We start from the raw sequence: 21,811 nt of genomic DNA, 5'->3' as shown, positions 1-21,811 counted from the left end.
CCCAAGACAGGCTCAGGGCTGGACATGGAGACTGCTTAAGAGTCTCTCTTTCCCTCTCCCTGTCTCTCCTCCCTCCCCCTAAGAAATAATCAAGCCTATATTGGTCAACAAGTCCGACCAGGTGATCAGAATACTGCCCCTAGACCTTTAAGTGATGCATTTGAAGTTCTCACAGTAAAGTTGTGCCTCCATCAGCTGTGATTATCTTCTTTGATTTTAATGTCCTGTCCATCAGTCTTCTTTTTTTTTTTTTTTGAGATTTTTTATTTATTCATGAGAGACACACAGAGAGAGGCAGAGACATAGGCAGAGGGAGAAGCAGGCTCCCTGCAGGGAGCCTGATGTGTGACTCCACCCCAGGATTCTGGGATCACTCCCTGAGCCAAAGGCAGATGCTCAACCACTGAGCCACCCAGCTGTCCAATGTCCATCAGTCTTTACCAGCTGTAGTGGTCACAGCTTGGTAAAACCTTGCCATGAAGTCTGGCTCACTGACCTCCAGCTACCTGACAGATTCATTGCACTCCTGCTCAGCCAACTCTCAAAATTACTGATCCCAAAGATGTTGCTGGAGCTTAAAGATACAAAGTGGTTGGTTTGCTGCAGATGTGCTAAGCTGCTTCAGCCCTTCCAGCAGTGGCTGTAATTTCCCCGGCACTGCCTTAGCTACCTACCGAGTCCTGTAGGAAATGTTCACTCTGGGGACCTGACGAACCAGCAAACCAGTAAAGAATGCACTTATCTCCCGGGAAGCGATTTAAGACATTGGGGAAGGGGAAGATCTAGTAATACTGTCTGGTCCTGAGGGTAAGGGAGAAGAGAAGGATGGTGGCATTGAAGAAGATGATTCCAACGGCACCCTCCTCTTTCTTCTCACAGGGCACCTGGAGACCGTCACAAAGGTGCTTAAACTCCAACAGTCACCACCACATCCGTGTTTCCTGAAAACCCTCTTTCTTGTCCATTTTAAATCTGTCATGGATCAGGGGAGAGGTGAGAGCTGAAGGAAATCTGGGCATTTCCTTCACCAAAATGAGCTGAGACAGGGGACAGGCTGAGGATGGATGTTGACAAAGTCGTGCACTGGACTCCCGATGCATGTGTGAGGAAGAAGTGGGACTGAGAAGGGGAGGGGGGATAAATAGCATATAAGTACACATGTAAATAAGGGTTTATAAAGGGAATAAATACATGAACAGATAAACAAGAGGGAAAGAGAATAGACAAGCAAATAAGAGTCAAGAGGAGGCCTGGAGGAGGTGAGAGAAGAACTGTTTTGCCCATTTGCTCCTTGGCTCATTTCCTTATTCACTGAGCAGTGTATTGGGCAGTGTGCTCCCCCCCTGGAGTACAAGCTCAACCAGCTACATTTTGACCGTTACTACTCATCCTACAGGGAAGGACAACACTGTGCGGTGGGGCAATGGCCCCCGGGGTTGTCCACATCCTGATCCCTGGAACCCGTGAATGTTATTGTACACAGCAAAATGGATTTTGCAGATAGAATTAAGTTCAGGACCTTGAGATAGAGAGATGATTCTGGATCATCTGAATGGGCCTGATATATTCACAGTGGTCCTGATAAAAGAGAGAGGCAGGTGATCAGAGGAGGAGAAGGCAATGTGACAGCAGAGGCAGGGATGGGAGAGATGTGGCCACAAGGCGTGGAGTGCTGGCCTCGTCTGGAAGCTGGAGGAGGCAAGGAACACATTCCCCTCTGGAGGATCTAGTGGGAACCAGCCCTCCAATACCTCTGATGCCTGTAGTCCTGTAGGATCTGGATTTCTGACTTTCAGAACTGGAAGAGAATAAATTTGTGTTGTTTTCAGCCATTATGTTTATAGTGATCTGTTACAGCAGCAACAGGAAGTGGATACATACTCTGAACAAATGCACCACAGCATGATTGCAATGCAGAGTGCTCTGATGGGGGAAACTGAGCCAGTCAGGGGAGCCACCACCTGGTATCCTGGGGATAAGGGATTCCTGCTGACACCTGAGAGTTTTGGAGGATGTGGCTGGCAGAGTATTGGGCTTGTTTTGGGTGGGGTGGGAGGGCTGGTGTCCCAAAGTATACCAGAGGAGGTAATAACCTTGCAGAGGCCCCGAAGCAATGTTTTCTTACCTATCAGGGGCAGAGGAAGGCTGGAGGCAAGAACCACTAATGTGTGGCTGTGGTGGTTTGCACAGGCCTGAACCCCATGATGGGGGGAAAACGCAAAGGAGGAGAATTCTCAAGACTTTCAGGAGGCCTTTGCAGGAAGGTGGGTGCTACATAAATTCGACATGGTGGTTTTAAACGAAGGGCTTAAAACCATTAATTAGTCATCTGAAATAAGTATTAGCTTGGGTGGGTGGCGCCATGGAGCTAGCTGGCAGCCTCCCTATGAAAGCAGCCTCAGGCTCCCTTCTCTTGGTGTCCTTAGAAAATGTGAACCTAGCGGTACCCACATTGCCTAACAGAGTCTGTTAATACCTGGGTAAAAAGAAAGATCGTCTTTACCACAGCTTTGATTCTGAGACTAGCCTCAAATTCTCTCTAAAAATCCAGAAAGTGTTTTGCTCATCTATACATTCCTAAAGGCCACACAAGCAGAAGCCTTAGCAGCAGTGGACCAAGTGCACACTGCCTGTGAAATCTCCAAGAGGGTCACTGTGGAAGTAGTGATTGGCCAAGTTGCCTTTTTCAGGATATCAGTGGTCCTCACACCCATTTGCTGCGTAGTGAGCTTGTCTTTTGGTACTTGAGGTACTTGGTTTTGATTGTTTATTTGCATTTTAATCCCCAGAGCTCCTCCCACGATGGATGTTTGTGAGCCAAATTATTTGGCAGGAGACTTTGGTGTCGTGGATAGATGGGGAGCAGCAGAATCAGTGTCTTTTCAGACCTCTCCTCCTGTTGGCCATCTCCTCTTTCTGCTTCATACATGTCCTTTTTACAATCTTAGGGGTTGTCGCACATACCAGGAGAGCCGGTCCCATGGCACAGATTCTCCCCCCTGAGCCTGATACTGCACTGGCTCGTGCTTTTTCCTTGGGTGATATGTGATGGACCCTTTCTCTTGATTCCTCATACTCTTCAACTAAATTTTCACTTCTTATTAATTTATCGTTTGTAGGGCAGCCCAGGTAGCTCAGCGGTTTAGCGCTGCCTTCAGCCCAGGGCCTGATCCTGGAGACCCGGGATCAAGTCCCACGTCAGGCTCCCTGCATGGAGCCTGCTTCTCCCTCTGCCTGTGTTTCTGCTGCTCTCTCTCTCTCTCTCTATCTCATTAATAAATAAATAAAATCTTTAAAAATTTTTTTATCATTTGTGATATTGATTCTATTTGGGGGTATGCCTTGAAGGCTGCATCCGGTCACAGCAAGAGAGGGGTCCACGCTGGGGTCCCCATGTAAGTGAATTTTGGATGAATTATAACCTGTACACTGGAAAAGTCTAGAATTGAGGAATACAGGCCAATAAAAAAAGACCTACAGATTTGGAGACCCTCTGCTTAAAATGACATATGCACTCCACTTAGCAGTGCTTTGCGAAGTTTGCTCTAATCATTCTGACAGATATTCAACTTCAGTCTCTTTCAGAGTCCTGAAAAATTTTGAAAGTACCAACAGGCATCCTCTCTTGATGACCTGCTTACACAAGGAGCTAAAGTTGAGTGTGTTCTATACATAGCACACGTTCTCAGCCTTCCATGTCTGGCCAAGTATGTTGCTGATCACACTCAGGGAACATTGACATTCCTTAGAAATGTGGCAACTAAAATGATTTCTTAAAATCAGTAAATACAGTATTTCTTTGATCTGCTTACTTTGATCAGGCCATGCTCCTGTCCAGGAAATTATTTTTTCCTCTTCTAGAATAGATTAGATTAGAATAGAACAGATTTTCCTACCTTCTATTTCCTCCTCCCTTGGGATGATGATAAGCATCAAGAGGAGGGACTCTGAATTTTTGCAAGCATTTGTGTTCTGGTTGACATTGTGATGATGTTGATTCATGGCACCCCATGTTGAAACAGGTCTGGTTGAGGCTTATTGGAAACATGCCACCTCATGTAACCTGGGTTTGTTGGAGCTTCAATATAGAAACAACTTCTTGGCAACACTAATTCTCTTGATCATAGTGTTGTAGTTAAGAAGGCACAAGAATCCAGAGCCCTGGAGACCTGAAACCTTTCATAGAACCAGCATGTATATTGTCTCCTAAATAAGGAACGTTCTTGGAGCGGGGTGGGGGGTCCATTAACCTGGAGCTCATGATAACCAGATGACTTGAATCAAGGGTGTGAGTCAGGAAATGGAATTCAGGATGAGGGAGCTGAGTGTGGCCTCATGCACAGGTCTTTCCTGACTCTCTTCCTTTGACAGCAGGCCTGTGTGGCCATGGTTTCATAATGCTGGGTGCCTTCTATGTTGTCGCATGAAGAGCCTGTGTTCTGGGAGCTGGAGAGAAGGGTGGGTGTCTCCAAAGTCCCGTCCACATACCCCACTTGAAGACCAGAGTAGTCAGGGCTTGGGTAGGCTGCAAATAATGGAAAACCCAAAAGGCAGAACTTTATAAGAAACCTTGCTTTTTCTGCCTGCAAGAAGTCTGAGTTGTTGGAAGTTCAGGGCTGAGTTGGAGGTTTAGGGAGGCCAAGGCTTAGGCTTTAATGCCTTCTTTGGCCTTCTCCTCAGGGTCATCTAGAAGGTGACTGATACAGGTGGGATGGGCCTGAGTTGCAGGGAACAGTGGGCTATGAGGCTGGCACTCCCTCTGGATGGTTGTGGGGATAGCCATCAGGAAGCCTCCTCTCCACCTGGTCAATCTGAGAAGGGATAATGTGCACTCATGCCAAAAGGCCAGACTGGGTTCCCAGGTGGGAAAGAGCAGCCCCAAGGCCTGCAGAAGCTTTGGTGGCACTCACACTTCTTGTACTCCTATGAGCTGTTCAGTAGCCCTGCTCAACAAGGCCACTGTTGTCCTTTCCAACAAGTCACCACATGGTACTCTGCTAAACACTTAGAAGTACCTGAGCTCTTGGCTGATGGTGGCTCACTTTAATTGCAGACCACACAATGTTGAGGTGGAGGGAGAAGCAGTGGTTCCCTAGGGAGGCCCAGCATCATGACCCTCAGGGGTTGTCATGGGACAAGATGGTGGGACAGCTCCTATAAACTGGTCTTTGCTTACTGCTTTTATGTTTTGTCTTCAAAACTTTGCCTCTCCTTCTTCCCTTCCACTCTTCCTTGACTGTTCAGTTAAAGGCAGGCTGAGTTACCTACCATGAATTGCTGCACCTCTGCCCTTCCCTTTACCTGGATGACTAAAAAGAGGCCACCACAACTCAGCGAGGCCCATGTCCTGGAGGCAGGCTTTGGCCCCAGGCCCAGGAGTCAACAGGCAAGAGATACACCTTGGTTTTTCTTTAACATAATTTAATTTCTTAGGCTTCCATTCTGCACAGGCAGAGAAGCTTATTCTTGGTCAGTTGGCATCCTTTGCCTTTCCTGAGGATGCGATCAGTGCAAGGGGCCAGGCTGGCTGCCAGCATCTCTCCACTTGAGTGTTTCAGATGCTTTCTTGCCAGCTCTTGGTCATCGGGTCCTGCTGGTCACTGCTGTTGTCTCTTGTTCTTGCTTGATCCTGACTCTGCTTCAAGCCTGCTCTCTCTGGGCCTGAGAAGCTCTTAGGAGCCCACCCATCCTAGGAGGAAGTCAGGTGAACTCGGGTCTGGCTTGCTACTTCTGAGCCATTAAATAGGTATTTTTTCTGCTCACCTCTCCTGAGGAATTTAGGGGTTTTGCCCCATTGTGGGTTTCAGCTTGGGATCTGAGATTATCCTCCTGCTTATTGATCACTGAAAAGGCAAAGTGAGGATGGGACACACTTGGGGCACAGGGCCTTCCCAGGACCCACCCCCTCCCCATTCTGCTCAGGAGAGCACTGTGCAGCTGAAACTGGAGACTTACTTTGTAAGGTCACACATTCCTCCAGAGCTCTGGTCTTATCCCAGGGCCTGAGCTTGCAGTCAAAGCTCTGCTAAGTGATGTCTGGCTGAAGCAGGGAACATGGAATGATCCTGTTACATGACACGGGAGAAGATCTTGGGAGCAGAAGAAGCCCGTCAACACCTCAAGAAATCCCACCAAATCTATGTAAGAGGAAGAGAGAAAGAAGGTTGAAGAGAGGTTCCCCCCCCCCTTTTAAGATTTATGTATTTATTTGAAAGAGAGAGAATGAGCAGGGGTGAGGGGCAGCGGAGGGACAAGCAGATTCCCCACTGAGCAGGGAGCCTGATATGGGGCTCAATCCAGGACCCTGAGCTTATGATATGAGCCGAATACAGATACTTAACCCACCGAGCTACCCAGGCACCTCAGGTTTTTCCCTTTTAATATACCATACAGATTAAATTTTAGACTGTCTGTGTGTTTGTTTTTAAAATTTTGGTCCTTTAGATGTCAGAGAATTTCAGAATACATGAGTAAAAATGCACTTACTTTTCAGTGCTCTTGGGGTCTCTTTGAAATGATCGGAAGTTAAGAAACTTAGTTATGTTATTTTACTGAAAATTTTTTTAACTTGTAAAGTGATCTGCTAGGCTATCAAACTTTTTAGGTGCACCCAAAATAACACCCTATTTCTGAAACCACCGTATTTTACACTTTCACTTCCCACATACACCAGCTTGGTGACAAGAAACCATATGAACAATGTGCGGAATTGAGGTTCTCGGAAACACACCCAGGACCTCTTGTTCACAGTGTCTCTGCTCAGCCACTCCTTCTGCCCAGCGTGTCCCCATCCTGTCCCCCTGGCACTCTCCTGCCTCTTCTTCAGGGACCAATGCCAGTACAATCTCCCCAGCTTCACCTGGCAGCCCTCCCCCGCACTGCCAGCCGGAAGAGTGGTTCTCTACCTGTGTTCATCATCCGTTAGAGCATCTCTCTCACTGTATTAGAGAGACTGGGTCACCTGGGTGCGTCCTTCCTCTGTACTTTTGCAATCTATGGTTTATACACCTCTTAGATGTACTGCCTAAAATTTTAGACCCTCAAAATCTGAAAGTCACCCCTGACACTACCCAATTACCTGTTGAAAAAGGTGCTTTGTTATCCCAGGGTGCACAGTAGATCCTTTAGGTCCTGGGCATCTGAATGTGTATTTTGATGGGGTCACAGCTATGAGAACAGAGGAGCATACGGCCATTAGTTTCCCTGTGGGTGAGCTGCTTCATTCCCAGGGCCAGCTCTTAGTGATTTCTCAATCTCTGGGGCTAACGTGGGACCAGACACATAGTGTTATGGGTTGAATTGTGTCCCCCCACCCCCAAATCTTTACATTGATATCCTAAGTCCTACTACATCAGAATGTGACTTATTTAGAAATAAGATGGAGGGCACTTCAGTGGCTCAGCAGTTGAGCATCTGCCTTTGGCTCAGGGCGTGATCCCAGGGTCCTGGGATCAAGTCCCACATTGGGCTCCCTGCAAGAAGCCTGCTTCTCCTTCTGCCTATGTCTCTGCCTTTCTCTCTCTGTGTTTCTCAGGAATAAATAAATAAAATCTTTAAAAAAATAAATAAGATGGTTGCAGATATAATTACAGTGAGATCATACTGGTAGGGTATGGGTCTCTAATAGGTAGGTGGGTCTCTAATCCAGGGTGACTGGTCCTTCTGAAGAAGGGAAATCTGGGTACATACATGTGTATCAAGAGAACATCATGTAAAGATGAAGGCAGAGACTGGGGAGATGTTTCTGCATACCAGGGAACACCAAAGATGGCAAGCAGATCACCAGTAGTTGGGGTAGAGGCATGGAAAATAGATTCTCCCAAATGGCTTTCAGAAGAAACCAACCCTGTCGACACCTTGATCTTGGACTATTGGCTCCTGGAACTGTGCAACAATAAATTTCTGTTGTCTAAGCTCCCCACCCCCCCCATCTGCAGTACTTCTTAAAACATTCCTATAAAGGAATACACCTCATATGTATCCTGAGTAAATACTAAACAAGTGAATGAATGAATGAAACCTTCCAGTAGCAAAGGTGCACCGAAGAGCATCTCATGCTGACTCATGGGATAACCCACACTTGTCTGACAACATTGGGAGAGCCATACCTCTTGGCACCCCTTGGCAGCTGGTTGAATTATATGATGTCCATATGAAATATCAGGTATCCCCCAGGCTTAATGACAATTAGTGGGGTGACCTCAAGGAAATGGGGTAGCCACATGAAAATCTGTGCTTCTAAGAGGGTCTTGGAGTTTTCTAAACTGAAGGAAAGAACAAATGAGAAACCTTGCAGTCTTTGACATGTATTAATATGAAGTTGTTTTTGAATCTTTTATTATTTTAGGAAAATACTTGCTTTTTTCATGGCAGATTAATTAAAGGGCATACACATGGGGGGCTGAGTTACCTTAGGAGATCTCCCTCCCCCTCAGGAGTCTGCTTTGTTCTGAGCCTCCAAGCTGTTGTATTTGCACTTTGGCAGGAGGGGGTGGGGTGGGGCATTGGCATGGTTGAAGACCAAGGTAGATCCTCACACCCCAGGCCCAGCTCACCAGTGCTATTCAGCTGTTGTTCACACACCCTTCTCCCTTGTGCCCAGGTGTGAGGAGCCCTCATCATCCATCTTTATCTGTGCCTCTCATCCAGTTCACTGATGCTATCCATGTAAATGTTTTGTGTTTGGGTTAAACCCAAAAGATATTGACGATACCCTAACCCCTCATACCTCAGAATGTGATTTTTTTTTAATTTTTTTTTTTTATGATAGTCACAGAGAAGAGAGAGAGAGAGAGAGAGAGAGGCAGAGACACAGGCAGAGGGAGAAGCAGGCTCCATGCACTGGGAGCCCGACGTGGGATTTGATCCCGGGTCTCCAGGATCGCGCCCTGGGCCAAAGGCAGGCGCCAAACCGCTGTGCCACCCAGGGATCCCCTCAGAATGTGATCTCGTGTGGAAATAAGGACTTTGCAGACACTTAAGATGATGTTATCAGGGTGAATTCTAATCCGGTTTGACTGTGTCCTTATAAAAAGGGAGAATGTGGACACACACTCTCACACACATACACACAGGGAGAATGCCATGTGAACACAAGGGGATCGGGAGATGCATCTATAGCCAGGGAATGTGGCAGATTGCCAGCAAACCCCCATGAGTGAGGAGAGGGACTCGCAGCCCTCAGAAGGAGCCAACCCTACTGACTGACACCTCGATCCCGGGCTTCCGGCCTCCAGAGCTGAGAGATAATACATTTCCATTGCCGAAGCCAGCCGTCTGCGGTACTTGGTTACAGCAGCCCTAGCACAGTGATTCAGGGGGTGATCTCAAAGTTTCCTATCCTGAACGGTGGCTCATTTAGAAGAGGGGTGCCAGATGGCCCTTTCCCATATATGAGCATCTCACATTTAAAGGAGCAGTTCTGGGCTATCTGAGGTTACTTGCAAGTGCCCATCTCAGTCATAAACTTCCTGAAGTTGCATCATGAAGAATTTGTTTTCCCTAGCAGTCTTTTGTTTCATGGCTTTCTTCCCTTCTCTTTTTGTTCCCTCATTCTTCCTGGCACATTTCTACTTGGAAGAGCTTTGGTCTGGGCTCTTGGTGCTCAGTTATTAGGAGCCTCTGTTGCACCAGGTAGGAAGCCATGGAGTGTGTTCACGGGCTTGCGGTCCCCTCACAGATCAAAGTGGAGACATCCTGACTCTTCAGCTTGCTCTGTGAGGTGTGTCTCTGCCTCAAGGCCCTGCTGATAGATGATGGAGGAGCACAGGGTCGAAGAAGGCTGTTGCCCTCTGAATGGGTATGCCTCTGCAAAATCCTTATGTGGAAGCCCAACCTGCCATGTGGTGATACTTGGAAATGGGGCCACTGGGAAGTAATTAGGTTTAGATGAGGTCATGGGGGTGGGGCCTCTTATAAGAAGAGGAAGAGACTAGAGCCCTCTCTCTGCCATGTGAGGACACAGTGAGAAAGCGGCTGTCTGCAAGCCAGGAAGAGAGCTCTCACCAGACTGAACCTGCTGGCACCTTGATCATGGACTTCCAGCCTCCAGAACCGTGAGAAATAAATGTCTGTTATTTAAGCCACTGGTCTGTAGTGTTTTGTTATAACAGGCCAAGCAGACTAAGACAGAGGCTTTACTTCTCTGCTCCCAAAGGACTGGCCCTCCTGGGGTGGAGCAGAGAGCTGTGAATACTGGGTTTTGAATCTGGCCACTAATGATTGGCTGCCGAATCAGTTCAGGGACAAACGGCTGTGCCTGAAAGAGACAGTGTTTTCCAGCCTCTATTCAGTGGGTTTAGAAACCCAAATACGTATGAATGCTCTTAAGCCCACAGAATTAGGCTAGCTTAGTTTCTCCAATTGGACAATGAGGACTTCCTCATTCTATGTGCCAAAGGGTCCTGGGACCTCAAAAATGTGTCATTGTTGTTGAAGTCCTGCAGATAAGTAGCCAACCACCTCTTATGCAACCATAAGGGAATTATGTGTTAAGGGAAGGGGGGATGCAAAAGGTGTCCATTAGAGGCAGGAGGGAGGGAGCGGTCACTTAGACATGTGCCACCTCTTCCATAAATGTTGCCAGACATTTCCTCCTTGGCAGCTGATCATCAGACCTTCAGTGGAAATGAACGCTATAGCGACCCTAAAAAAAACCATTAACATGTATAAACTTTCCACAGTATTTTATGAAGTAGATGAGTTTGCATCATTTTCCCCCCTAACTTATGGCCTGAATATTTTATTTTTTGGTTAAGTTTAGTTCTGTTCAAAATTGGTCTCTTCAGTATCTGCCCTATGTAAGCATTGGGCTAGATTCTAGGGAGGATAGTTGTGCCTGGAACATGGTACCTGCCCTCAGGTGTACAGTCTCGTGAGGGGAGATGCCATACACAGAACATGTAGTATGAGGCCGAGTGTCCAACACGAGTTACAGAGGATGGGGCGGGGAGAGGCTGGGTGCCTAGAGTGGTGCGGCACTGCCTTGGAGCACACCTCAGGTGTGGTCTACAGGAGCAAGGGCCATCTCATCCAGTGAGGGCTGGGGGTCCCTCCCCATCTTGACAGGTGGGGAGATTTTAAGGACTGGGAGGCATTCTGGTTGTGAGGCTATCATATGCAAAGTCTGGAGGCAGCTGTGTGTGTGGGTTCACTGTGTGATAGAAGCAGGGTGTAAGACTAGAGAGATCCATAGACAGAGATGGTTTCTGCCTTTGTAGACTGGCAGGATGAAACTGTCTTCTGGGTCCTGGCTGGGAGAAGCCTGCAAGGTATTTGAACTTAGAGATGACATATCCCAAAACCAAGGTTAAGGGAGGTCATTTGGGTGGCAGAGTATGCTGAGCCAAGAGATGGGAGAGAGAAAGGAAAAAACTCACAAAGCACATCCCAGGACTCGGGCTGGCTGGACACGTAGGTCTGAAGAAGGGGAGGGCAAAAGGTGACCCCACTGAGCCTCTGCATCCTTGACCCCATTTGACGTGGATCACATTAGAACATACTGAATTTGTCACCCATCGGTCCTTGTCCTTTTTCCATAAATGTTGGTATTTAAAAACTCATTTCTTGCTTTTCTAATGAATAGGGGCTGAAGTCTATGCACAGAGATGACTGTTTTGTTTATACTTGCTTAATGATAAACAGCACTAAGGACATTTTTAAGGGCACCAAAACTTCCTTTTCCAATTTATCAGTAGTAACTTTTACTTTGGCAAATGGAGGGGCAATTGAATACTATTGTCTTAAGCCTCCCTGATGGAGCAGAGATACCCAGTGGGGAGCGTGGGAATCTACTTGGCAGAGGGAGCGTCTCCTTTTATTCCCATATGGAAAGAGACATAAATTTGGGGAGTGCTTGCTCTTTTCCTAGGTTTCTGTGGCCCACGTTAACAATCTTCTCAAGTGAATTTCAAATTCTCTTTCCAATGGGCTGCAAAAGTACTTAAACCATTTATTTGTTCTGGTCCTGAAATCAGAGTTACTTAGTAAACTCCCAAAGTGCCTGAACCATGAGAAGTCAAAGGTAAAATGACATGTTTAAAAGTTGCCATAAATGTTGGCAACTGGATGTGATGATAAATCTGAGCCATTTCACATGGTCAGTTGGGTCAGTAATAAAAGACATGAACTTAAAATATATTTCATCTTGCCTTTCATGGCTATAAAGATCAATAAATTTTGTAAAATTTAAAGATAAAGTGTGAGACATTTTGAATTTTATGTGAATGACTTGCATGGTGACAGTAACCATGTCGTGGCCCTTGGAGCAGGAGGTAATTTACAGTTGATGGTTTCTTGGCAATATATATATGTATTTTGGAGGTAATATTTAAAAATTACCCAGCACATGGTTTCTGATAAAATGCATAACTCAGGTACTTGGAGTTGTTTTATAGGAAAAAGATGAAGGCACACTGTGTAGTTAGGATCCGGGCACGTTGCTCCTCCCTGGGGAATTATGAGTATGGAAACCTGGCTCCCGCCAGGGAATGATAAAGCATGCCTGTGGAAAATGAGTCTTGACTTGAGCTCAGTGCCAGAGTGCTCTGAAATTCAGGGCTCTCCCAGGACTGTCTGCATGTTCCTGTCTCAGCTGTGACCACTTGAGGCTGCTGGGGCAGGTGGAGCAGGCGAGGAAAGATTCTCTGCCTGAAAGGGAATGCTGGGGCATGTGCTGTCACTATGTCCGGGTGCACTGTGCCCTCAACCTCTACCCAGGCTTTAAGCCTTGCTCTCTGACACATGGTTTGAGAGCACGAGGGAGATGATGGAGATGTGCCTTCACAGCGAAATTCTGCTCAATGTGAAGGCCTATCTGTTCTCTTTGCACAGAAATCATGTGTGTGTGTGTGTGTGTGTGTGTGTGTGTGTGTGTTTTGGAGGGCTACTGTGCTCTCATGCTAGGTTCCATAGTACTCTGCCCCTACAGCCTCTTTCCACGTGTAGGGGCTGGGTGAGGCTGGAAACTGTAAGCTATCCAATTAGCTATTCAGTTTTAACTGGTAATTAATTGTAATGATTAAGATGGGTCTAGGAAACTTTGAGAATTGACAAAAGGTGACTGACCTAGTTAGATGGGGTGAGGGTGATGGTCAAGGAGAGCTTTTTTGAGATAATGGCACTTGACATCTGAAGGGTGCTCTGGGAGGCATAGGAGGGGAGAGAGTCTCAGGCAGAGCCAGCAGTGCCTGTGATGACCCTGGGGGAGGACGGGATTTGGTATGTAGGAGAAACTGAGGTGGGGGAGGGCACAGTGTGGGAAGTTAGAGGAGTGTATCCAAGGCTACTGAGAAAGGCCAGGGCCAGGCCCAAGGGCACTGGGTATTTAACAAAGGATTTCAGCAGAGCAGTGATGTGAACAAATCTGTATTTTAAGAATGTTGCTCTGGCTTCTGCATGGGGAAGAGATTGGGGTAGGAGGATTGAGTGATAGAAATAGTGAGACCAGTTGGGGCTATAGCAGTAGATGACACAGAAGATCAGGTTGCCTGGACTCAGAAGGTAGCCATGGACACAGAGAGGAGTGGACAAGCTCAAGGTGTCTTTGGTGATAGAATGGACAGTTATGGTTAGCTCTCAATCAGCCATTGTTTGTATTCATTGCTTCCTTGCATCTTCCTTGGCCACTGACAACCACTACTAATTTGTTCAGCTTCTAATTGTAACAAGGGAGGTAATCACACATCCCCAAAGGTGTGTGCCCTTTCACTCCTTCCACATACATGCACGATCTTCCATAGCATATACATGTGAGCCCCGAAATTGCCAATGAAGGTTTATTCCCTCTAGGATTCCAGTATTAGGATAGATGAAGTTTTGCTGAAGTGACAAATTTTCCCATAATCCCAATAGCTTAACAGAACAAGGGTTGGTCAATTGTGAATGCTGTCTGTCCAAGGAGAAGGATGCTCTGCTCCACACAGTCCCTCAGGGATCAAGGCTGGTAAGAACACCTTGTTCTTTAGGCAGAAGAATCTAGAACATGAGGCCTCTTTAGCCTCTGCATGGATGAGAGAGACTGGAGACACGTGAGCTTCTTCTGTATGTGTCACTGGACCTCATGGTTCTGCCAGAACTAACCACCATGACCCTGCCTTACTACAAGGAAGCTAGGAAATAAATACAAGGGAGCCCGCTGAAATACCAGATAACTAAATGAAACGGTGTTTCTGTTTCTGCCATAAGCCTGGATTCAAGGCAGAGGAGACCCAATTAGTGAAAATTCAGAGAGCTGGTGAAAAGGATTCATAGCTTTACACAGTGCAGGGAAGGTGGTTCTATTACAGAGGGGCTCGTTTCCCAGAGCCTGGGGAAAAATGCTTAGATGATGATGACGACGACGACGATGATGATGACGATGATGATTTTCCTCCTTCCTCTGTCACCTCACAACATTTAGGAATAGCTTAATCTCCTTAAGACAGTATGTAATTTCCTCTCATGCGAAAGCCACATCTGATGGGGTCACCACAGGCCCTGTGGCCCAAGGTCTCGCCCGGGTCCCCATCTACCCTTTCCCAAGCAGAGCACAGCACAGCCGTCTGCTTTGCCCTCCACCTTGGTGAGAGTCAGCCTCCAGATGGCCCCCGGGTGATTCCTGACTCCATCTTCCCTCCTCCATGATGACCTGCATAACCATATTGTGGAAAAGACCACGTGACGCCTGAGGCTATGTCATACAAGACGTTACCCCTTTTGCCGTGCTCTCTGGATGGTGTGGATGGTTCGCTCTGGGGGAAGCTCACCACAACCTTCAGAGGACACTCCAGCAGCCCCTTCTGGAGAGGGCCACCCTTGAAGGACTGCTGCCTCCTGCCGACAGCCAGCATTCACTTGCCAGTGGTGTGCACGAATCATGTTGGAAGTGGATCCTCTCATGCCATTCAGGCTTTCAGGGGACCGCAGCCCCTGCTGACATCTGCCTGCAATCTCAGGAGATGCCCTGAGCCAGAAACATCCAGCTAAGTCCCTCCCTGATCCATCGAAATTTCACGAGATACTCCCTGTTTGTTGTTGAACCTCTTAAGTTTTGGGTTAAATTACTATGCAACAATGGATAACTAATACACCCCAAATTCAACAGACTCCTCCTTATGCCCTCGTGCTATTTCACCATGGGACATTCTCAGATTCTCCTGTAGACTTGACTGCTCCGGCCTTTGTGTTCCCACAGCATGTGGCTTTTCACTTGACTTCTTTATTTCTAAATTGCATTAAAGTTGCTTCTTTCCTTGTCAGTCTCTTTAATTTGAGGATGTACCGCTTGAGGACAACAGTCTGGTCTGGCTCACGCTTGTAACCATATATTTGGCAAAATAGTTTGATGATAGTAGCAAACACTTATTCTTCATACTGTATGGTCCTAGGAGCTTTATGAATATTGACACATTTAATCATCCCGTCATGTCTGCTGGAGGTACCATTATTAGCCTCACTTTTAAATCCAAGGAAAGCAAGGCACAGAGAACTTGAGTAAGACACCCAAGTTTGCACAGCAAGTAAGTAGCAGAATCAGAATTATGAAGCCCAGCAGTCAAATTTCAGCAACCCTGCTCTTGTCTCTCTCTGCTATCCAACTCGGATTGTGTGTCTTGGGAAGGGAATGAAAAACTATCAGGCGGGCCAAGTACTCAAAGGACTAGGAAAAAAAATTATTAGAAGAAGGGAAGTAGTATGAATAGTATGTCAGGGAATGACAGCAAAGGACAAATGGGCAATGTTACAATCTCAGAGAAATAGACTTCTTTTGAAGAATAGTTTTCCAATTCGTAGATGAGAAGCTTGACTGCAGTTGGAATTCAATCTATAGGAGATGCAGACACGGGGTGGATCATGTGGTTCGTGAAGTTAGGGAAGTCTGAAATAAAATAGAAATAGCCGTCAAGGAAATCTTCAGTATTTCTGTTTGTTTCCATGTCTGTCTGGCTGTGAACACCTTTGGTTGGTTGGGTTATCCTAGCTCACTGGTTCGTTTAGGGCCCCTTCAAACTCCTTGTATCTGGGTAAGTGTGTGGAGTGCCGAGGACGCGGGACTGTGTGTGACGCTTGCTGAGCATTGCTGCAGGCTGCTGCTTCCCGGAGGTGTGCCCGGAGCAGGAGGCAGGAGCGGTAGCGCCAAGTACACAACGAGTGGGAGTCCAGGACTGCTGAGGCGGCAGAGGAATTCCCCAGGAGGACAGAGGAGACACATCAGAAAAGCAACCAAGGGCACAGTAAGATCCAGGACAGCCAACTGTTTGCAGAGCACGCGTTCTTCCTGGGTTGGGTCCAGGCTATTAAAGTAGAGGATGTGTTTGAAATGCTTAAGAGGAATCCTGATTGTCATCACCGCCTGTTAAGTGTGCTCTTGGGGAGATCATCTTTAGCGCAGGACTGTGTGCGGGGAGGAGTCTGATCGCCTGCAGACTTCACCAGCTCCCGTGGTGCCTGGTCCACGGCAACGTCCGCAGGTGTACCTACTGCACACCTGTCACCTCTGCTTGAACTGCTCACGCTAAGGTCTCACATTCTAAGCCGTCGATAAGAATAAGGGTTGACTTTGTCTTACTGGCAGCAGTGAGTAGAGGGAAGAAAGGGGCCCTTTTCTGGGCTGACAGGGGAGCCACATGTCAAAAAGCTGCCGTGAACTCGGGCTGCGTGCTTTTGCAGTGGTGCCGGTGGCCATCCCAAGCTTCGTTAAGCATCCTGCACTCCTCGTCTGTCCATGACACTCTTCAGCGCTGTGTCATTAGCTGCATCATGCTCAGATCACTTTGAGTTTACCAGAGGGCGTTTTACATTATGAGGGTACAGGATACACAGATAGCAAATTAGAGGTGCACAGGGCGTATTATGGATCTCGCTGAGTGGCTGCCCTTAGGACGGCTTGTCCGGCCCTGGGCTGTGAGGCGGTGTGTGTTGGCTTTGGAGCAGCTTGGGAGGAAGAGCTGCCCAAAGGCCTTCCCTGTGCCTTTTCTGGAGGATGCCGTTCATGACTCATCCACTATGGGAGGAGTGCTAAGGGAGGACCGGGTGGAGGGGTTCCTCCATGTGTCAGCACTGGTGAGACCTGTGTCTTCCAAATAGCACTATCTTTGTGTCCAGTGGACAGTCTGAATCATGATGCTGCCTGGACTCCTTTCTTTACCATGGCTGCTGGGGCACCCAGAACCTGAGTGTGGTCTGCTTGCAAATGTCCACAGTGTACATGGGGTCATGTACGTGACTGTCTTGCTTTTCTTATCACTTCTTCCCTTTTACTGTTCATTCCATTTTCTGTCTTTTGATAGCTGACTTAGACTTAAATTCATTTTGGGACAAGGTGGGGTATTAACTAAGAAATAGATAAATACTTGTGATTTAGACAGTGGTGAATATGGAGTCCCTCCTGAGAATTGTGATTCCATCGTTAGGGATGCTTGTCTAGTTACAGGGGAATAATTCCATTCCTTCCCTCTTTGGCTAGACATATATAGCCTTTTGGTGAATTGTTTGATTCGGTGGCCACTTATTAGATGTCGGGCTCCTGAGGTATGTCTGGGGCAGGTGATGCTGACTGCAGAGCTACATTCCAGTGGCAGGAAATAGACAAAGACTCTATAAATGGGCAGTGACAGTGATTATAAATGGGGCCTTCCTTTCTTGAAGGAAGTAAACAATTGGCAGAGAATGAGAATGGGGTGTCTTAGTCATATTGTGCTGCCGTAATACCACAAACCAGGTGGCTTCAACAATAGACGCTTATTTCTCAGAGCTCTGGAGGCTGGAAGTTCAAGGGCAAGGTGTGGGCAAGGTAGGTTTCATTCTGAGGACTCTTTTCATGGCTTTAGGGGGACTATCATCTGGCCATGAACTCACATGGCCTGTAGCTTGTTCATGCGGGGTTGTGGTGGGGCCCGAGTGCACTCACATCTCTTCTTATAAGGACAATAATCCTATTGTATCAAGATTCTACCCTTCTGACCTCATTTTAATCTTCAAAACCTCCCTAGGGGCCCTGTCTCCAAATACAGTTACCTTTGGTTAGAGCTTCAACATATTGATTTTGGGGACACATATATTCAGTTCATTAGAGGGAGGGAATGGATCTACTTTACTATAGAGTGATGAGGGAAGCCCCTTGTGAAGAGGGCAACACATAAGTTGAAAGCTACAGGATGAGCATGAATGTGCTGTGGGAGATGTAGCTGGGGAAGAATGGAAGGGCACAGATGGAGAGAACAGCCAGAGCAAAGGCCCCGAGGCACCCCCTGAAGCCTAGTGTGGCTGGGGCTGCTGGGCAGGTAGAGCAGCCCAAGTAGAGTGGAGAGATGGGCAGGGCCTTGTCAAGCAGCCAGAGTAAGGAGTTCAGGTTTAATGCTGCATTCGGTGAGACATCACAGGAGAATTTTAAGCAGGACAATGTCACCATCTGGCTCAGACTTGAGAAGCTGTGTGGGAGGGGGATGGATTGATGGATTGGAGGGCTTGGGAGCGGAGGTGGGGAGCTAAGTGAAGAGATTGTTGCATCAGTTTGGGTAAGAGGGAAAGTGGCTGGGACCCAGGTGGCAGCCATGGTCTAGGGAAGCCAGTGGAGTCTGTTGATAGAGAAAATGTGGGAGGCAGGTGAGGGGTGCACTCCTAGGTGCTCACCAGAGAAGTCAGGTGCATGGTGATGCTCTTGACTGAGATGGGGGAGAGAAATGCTGTGGGCAAGGTGCACAGTCAGGGCTGGCTATCCCTCCATTCGTGCCTTCATTCCAGGATCGCTACAGCCTGGACACTCTTTCTGGGGAAAGCCTATCTCCTATGGGCCGCTTCCAAATGGAAGTCTCACAGACATCAACCTAACTTGCTCAGAGTGAAACTCTTCCCAGCCCAGTACCTGCCCCTTCATGGTAACACCTGGAACCTGTTTCTGCAGGCCTGCCATTGTCCTAAACATCTCCTACATGTGCCCTTGTCCTAGAAAGGACCCTGTGAGGCAGGGGCACCTCTCAAAGAACAGAGCACAGATGGCTCAAGGAACTTGGATTCACTAGAGAGTACATAGGGGATGAGAAATTTGGAGGGCCTGGTGTCACTGGCTCCCCGGCAGGAGGTACCAGGAGGTGACTACAGAGGAAGACAGTACACACGGGGAGCAGGGGATGGGGTCGGGGGGTGAGTGGACAGCAGCAGAAGGAAGGACAGTATTGTGTGTTGAAAGCCCCAGCACTCCAGAGAGGTGAGAGAAGAGCACAGGTATGGACCTGGTCACGTTGGGAAGGACATGTTCTCTTGTCCCTACTACGTGCTGTTTGAGTCCCTAGGGCAGAACAAAGGGCTTGAGTGCAGAGTTTGGAGGTGTGGGCATGGGGCTCATGGCCAGGTGTGCTCCTGGCCCCCGAGTGCTGGATGCTTCAGCTGTGGGCACCCCTTTGGGAGGAAAAGATGAGGTCCTAGAGACCAGAGAATGGAGCTGGGCTGGCTGTGGAACCAGGGGAAGAGTATGCGCCCTCTCAAAAGCCTTTATTCCATTTCCCTGGCTTCTTAATAAACAGGCCTAACATCCCCCAGATTCAGGAGGCAAGGGTGTGGCTGTGAGAAAGTAAGGGATCATACGAAATTTGTAAATGTGGGTCAGTTCTCCAAAAAAGAAACTCTTGGGAGTGTCAATATTTTTTGAGCCAGCACTCGAGGGACCTAATTTCCTTAATATAGTAATAACAAACATTTCCCTTCCATTCATGACTCCATGTAAGTATTTCCTTCATGTTTCAGCCACTGAAGTGACAGTGAAACAAAAAATAAAGGCATTTAGATATCCACTTTAATTTTAAGAACCTACTGACTGGGATCCCTGGGTGGCTCATCGGTTGAGCGCCTGCCTTCAGCCCAGGGTGTGATCCTGGAGACCCAGGATCGAGTCCCATGTCGGGTTCCCTGCATGGAGCCTGCTTCTCCCTCTGCCTGTCTCTGCCTCTCTCTTTATGTGTCTCTCATGAATAAATAAATAAAATCTTAAAAAAAAAAAAAAAAGAATCGACTGACTTCAGGAGAAAGACAAAATGTCATTGTGGGGTCCCTGCATTTGTCGTGTACTACTCCGTGCACTAAAAAGACTATTTAAAATTCTTGCAATGGCTTTAAAATTTCTGGTTTTGTCAGCCTAGGTGAAATAATAAATTCTTATCAGTTACTATGATAGAATTTATTTTAACCTCCAATTGTAGGATAGGCTTTGCAGGCAGGACTGCCCTTACATCGTATTTCCAACCCCACCAGCATGACTCTGGGCAGACTTGCTTCTGGCATCCTGTATGCTATATGGGTGTGATTGTGTCTCTCTGAAATATGTCTTGAGGAGTTTTAAAAAAAATGGCACATGTAGAAGCACTCAGATGAATAAATATCTCTTCTTATTTTGTTTGTTTGTTTGTTCCCATGTAATCTGGTTACCTAGGTCAAGAGTTTGCCCAGCTCATGAAAAGAGGAAACCCAACCTTTTCAAGAGGGACAGATTCCCTAGCTGTGTTTTGTGTGCTGGATGGCCTCCACATCATTTGGCCATGGTCTGTGTGGGCACTGAAAAGGGGAGATAAATTAATGCAGGGGAGGAATGGAAAAAGGCTAGTGCCTGGCAGGCACCAGGGCAGGGACCAAGTCCTGTGACTCTGGCCCCTCAGGTCAGCTTGAAGACTACACTTCCCACCTCCCTTTGCAGCTGAATTGGACCAGTGAGGAAGTGCTGTGTGGGAATTCTGAGGAGGTCCCTTAAGGGAGATGATTAGGCTGGGCTTTACGATTCCCATTTCCCCCTTTCTGGGATGTGGATAGGATGGCTGGAACCACAGGTGACTCTGAATAAGGGTCATGTGCTGTGGAGGGTAGAGCAGAAAGACATAAGCTGATAGGTGTTCTCTGGATTAATCCAGGTTCCCTGAGCCATCTGTGTCTTCATTTCTTCACATGCAAGATGAGTGTTAGTATCACACCCATCTCCTGGGGCATCTCTAACATGAGGAAATATGTATAAACTGCTGAGGATAAGGCAGCCTGCAGTGGTAGGTGTTGGGAAGGCTTTGGTTCCCAGCTGGCAAGAGTGTTGGTCTGGGCTGGTTAGTCCCTGGTGACCTCAAGGAGCTACCACATTAGCCCTGGACTGGCCACTTTCTGTCTTCCATGTGGGAGAATAAACCCTCCTCTCATTGAGTTGCTATTATTTTTTTTATCTCTCTTAACTGTAGGCTGAGTTTAATTTCCTTTTTTTTTTTCTTTTTTCTTTTTCTTTTTTTTTAATTTATGATAGTCACAGAGAGAGAAAGAGAGAGGGGCAGAGACATAGGCAGAGGGAGAAGCAGGCTCCATGCACCGGGAGCCCGATGTGGGATTTGACCCCAGGTCTCCAGGATCACGCCCTGGGCCAAAGGCAGGCGCCAAACCACTGCGCCACCCAGGGATCCCTGAGTTTAATTTCTAATGAATACACCCGCCAAGCTATTATAACAGAGGTGACAACAGGAGCAAAGCAGGTCAGCTTGCATTTCCCTTCTTCTCCTGGTCTTACCTAGTCTCGGGAAGTGGTGTGTTTCTTCTTGGCTTCTCTGCTACCTGGTGATCCGTGGCCAAAACCAGAATTGCTACTAGCCTATATAGGGTCTTGGCACAAATTAGAAAAAGGTGCCCCTTTCCTAAGACACTTCCCTGTCATCTGCCAGAAAAATGCCTTCACGTAAATTAATGATGCCTGTGACGGGAGAGGCACGTGCCCTTCAGAAGCAGCCTGCACTCGATGCTCTCCTGCACCACTGCCTGTGGCCTCCTGAGCCAGTGATTGCTGCCCACTTTGGGGTTAATGCTCCAGCCAGTCCAA

The 21,811-nt window shown here is 47.5% G+C and overlaps 1 pseudogene; it reads right to left on the bottom strand.

The window, feature by feature from the left end:
- Window positions 1–430: 430 nt before the first annotated feature.
- Window positions 431–979, bottom strand: LOC100685010 (annotated as a pseudogene).
- Between the last annotated feature and the right edge of the window lie 20,832 nt (window positions 980–21,811).

The sequence above is a fragment of the Canis lupus genome, chromosome 17 (genome assembly GCF_011100685.1).
Source record: "Canis lupus familiaris isolate Mischka breed German Shepherd chromosome 17, alternate assembly UU_Cfam_GSD_1.0, whole genome shotgun sequence".
Taxonomy (NCBI): Eukaryota; Metazoa; Chordata; class Mammalia; order Carnivora; family Canidae; genus Canis; species Canis lupus.
This window is presented reverse-complemented; position numbering and strand designations above follow the sequence as displayed.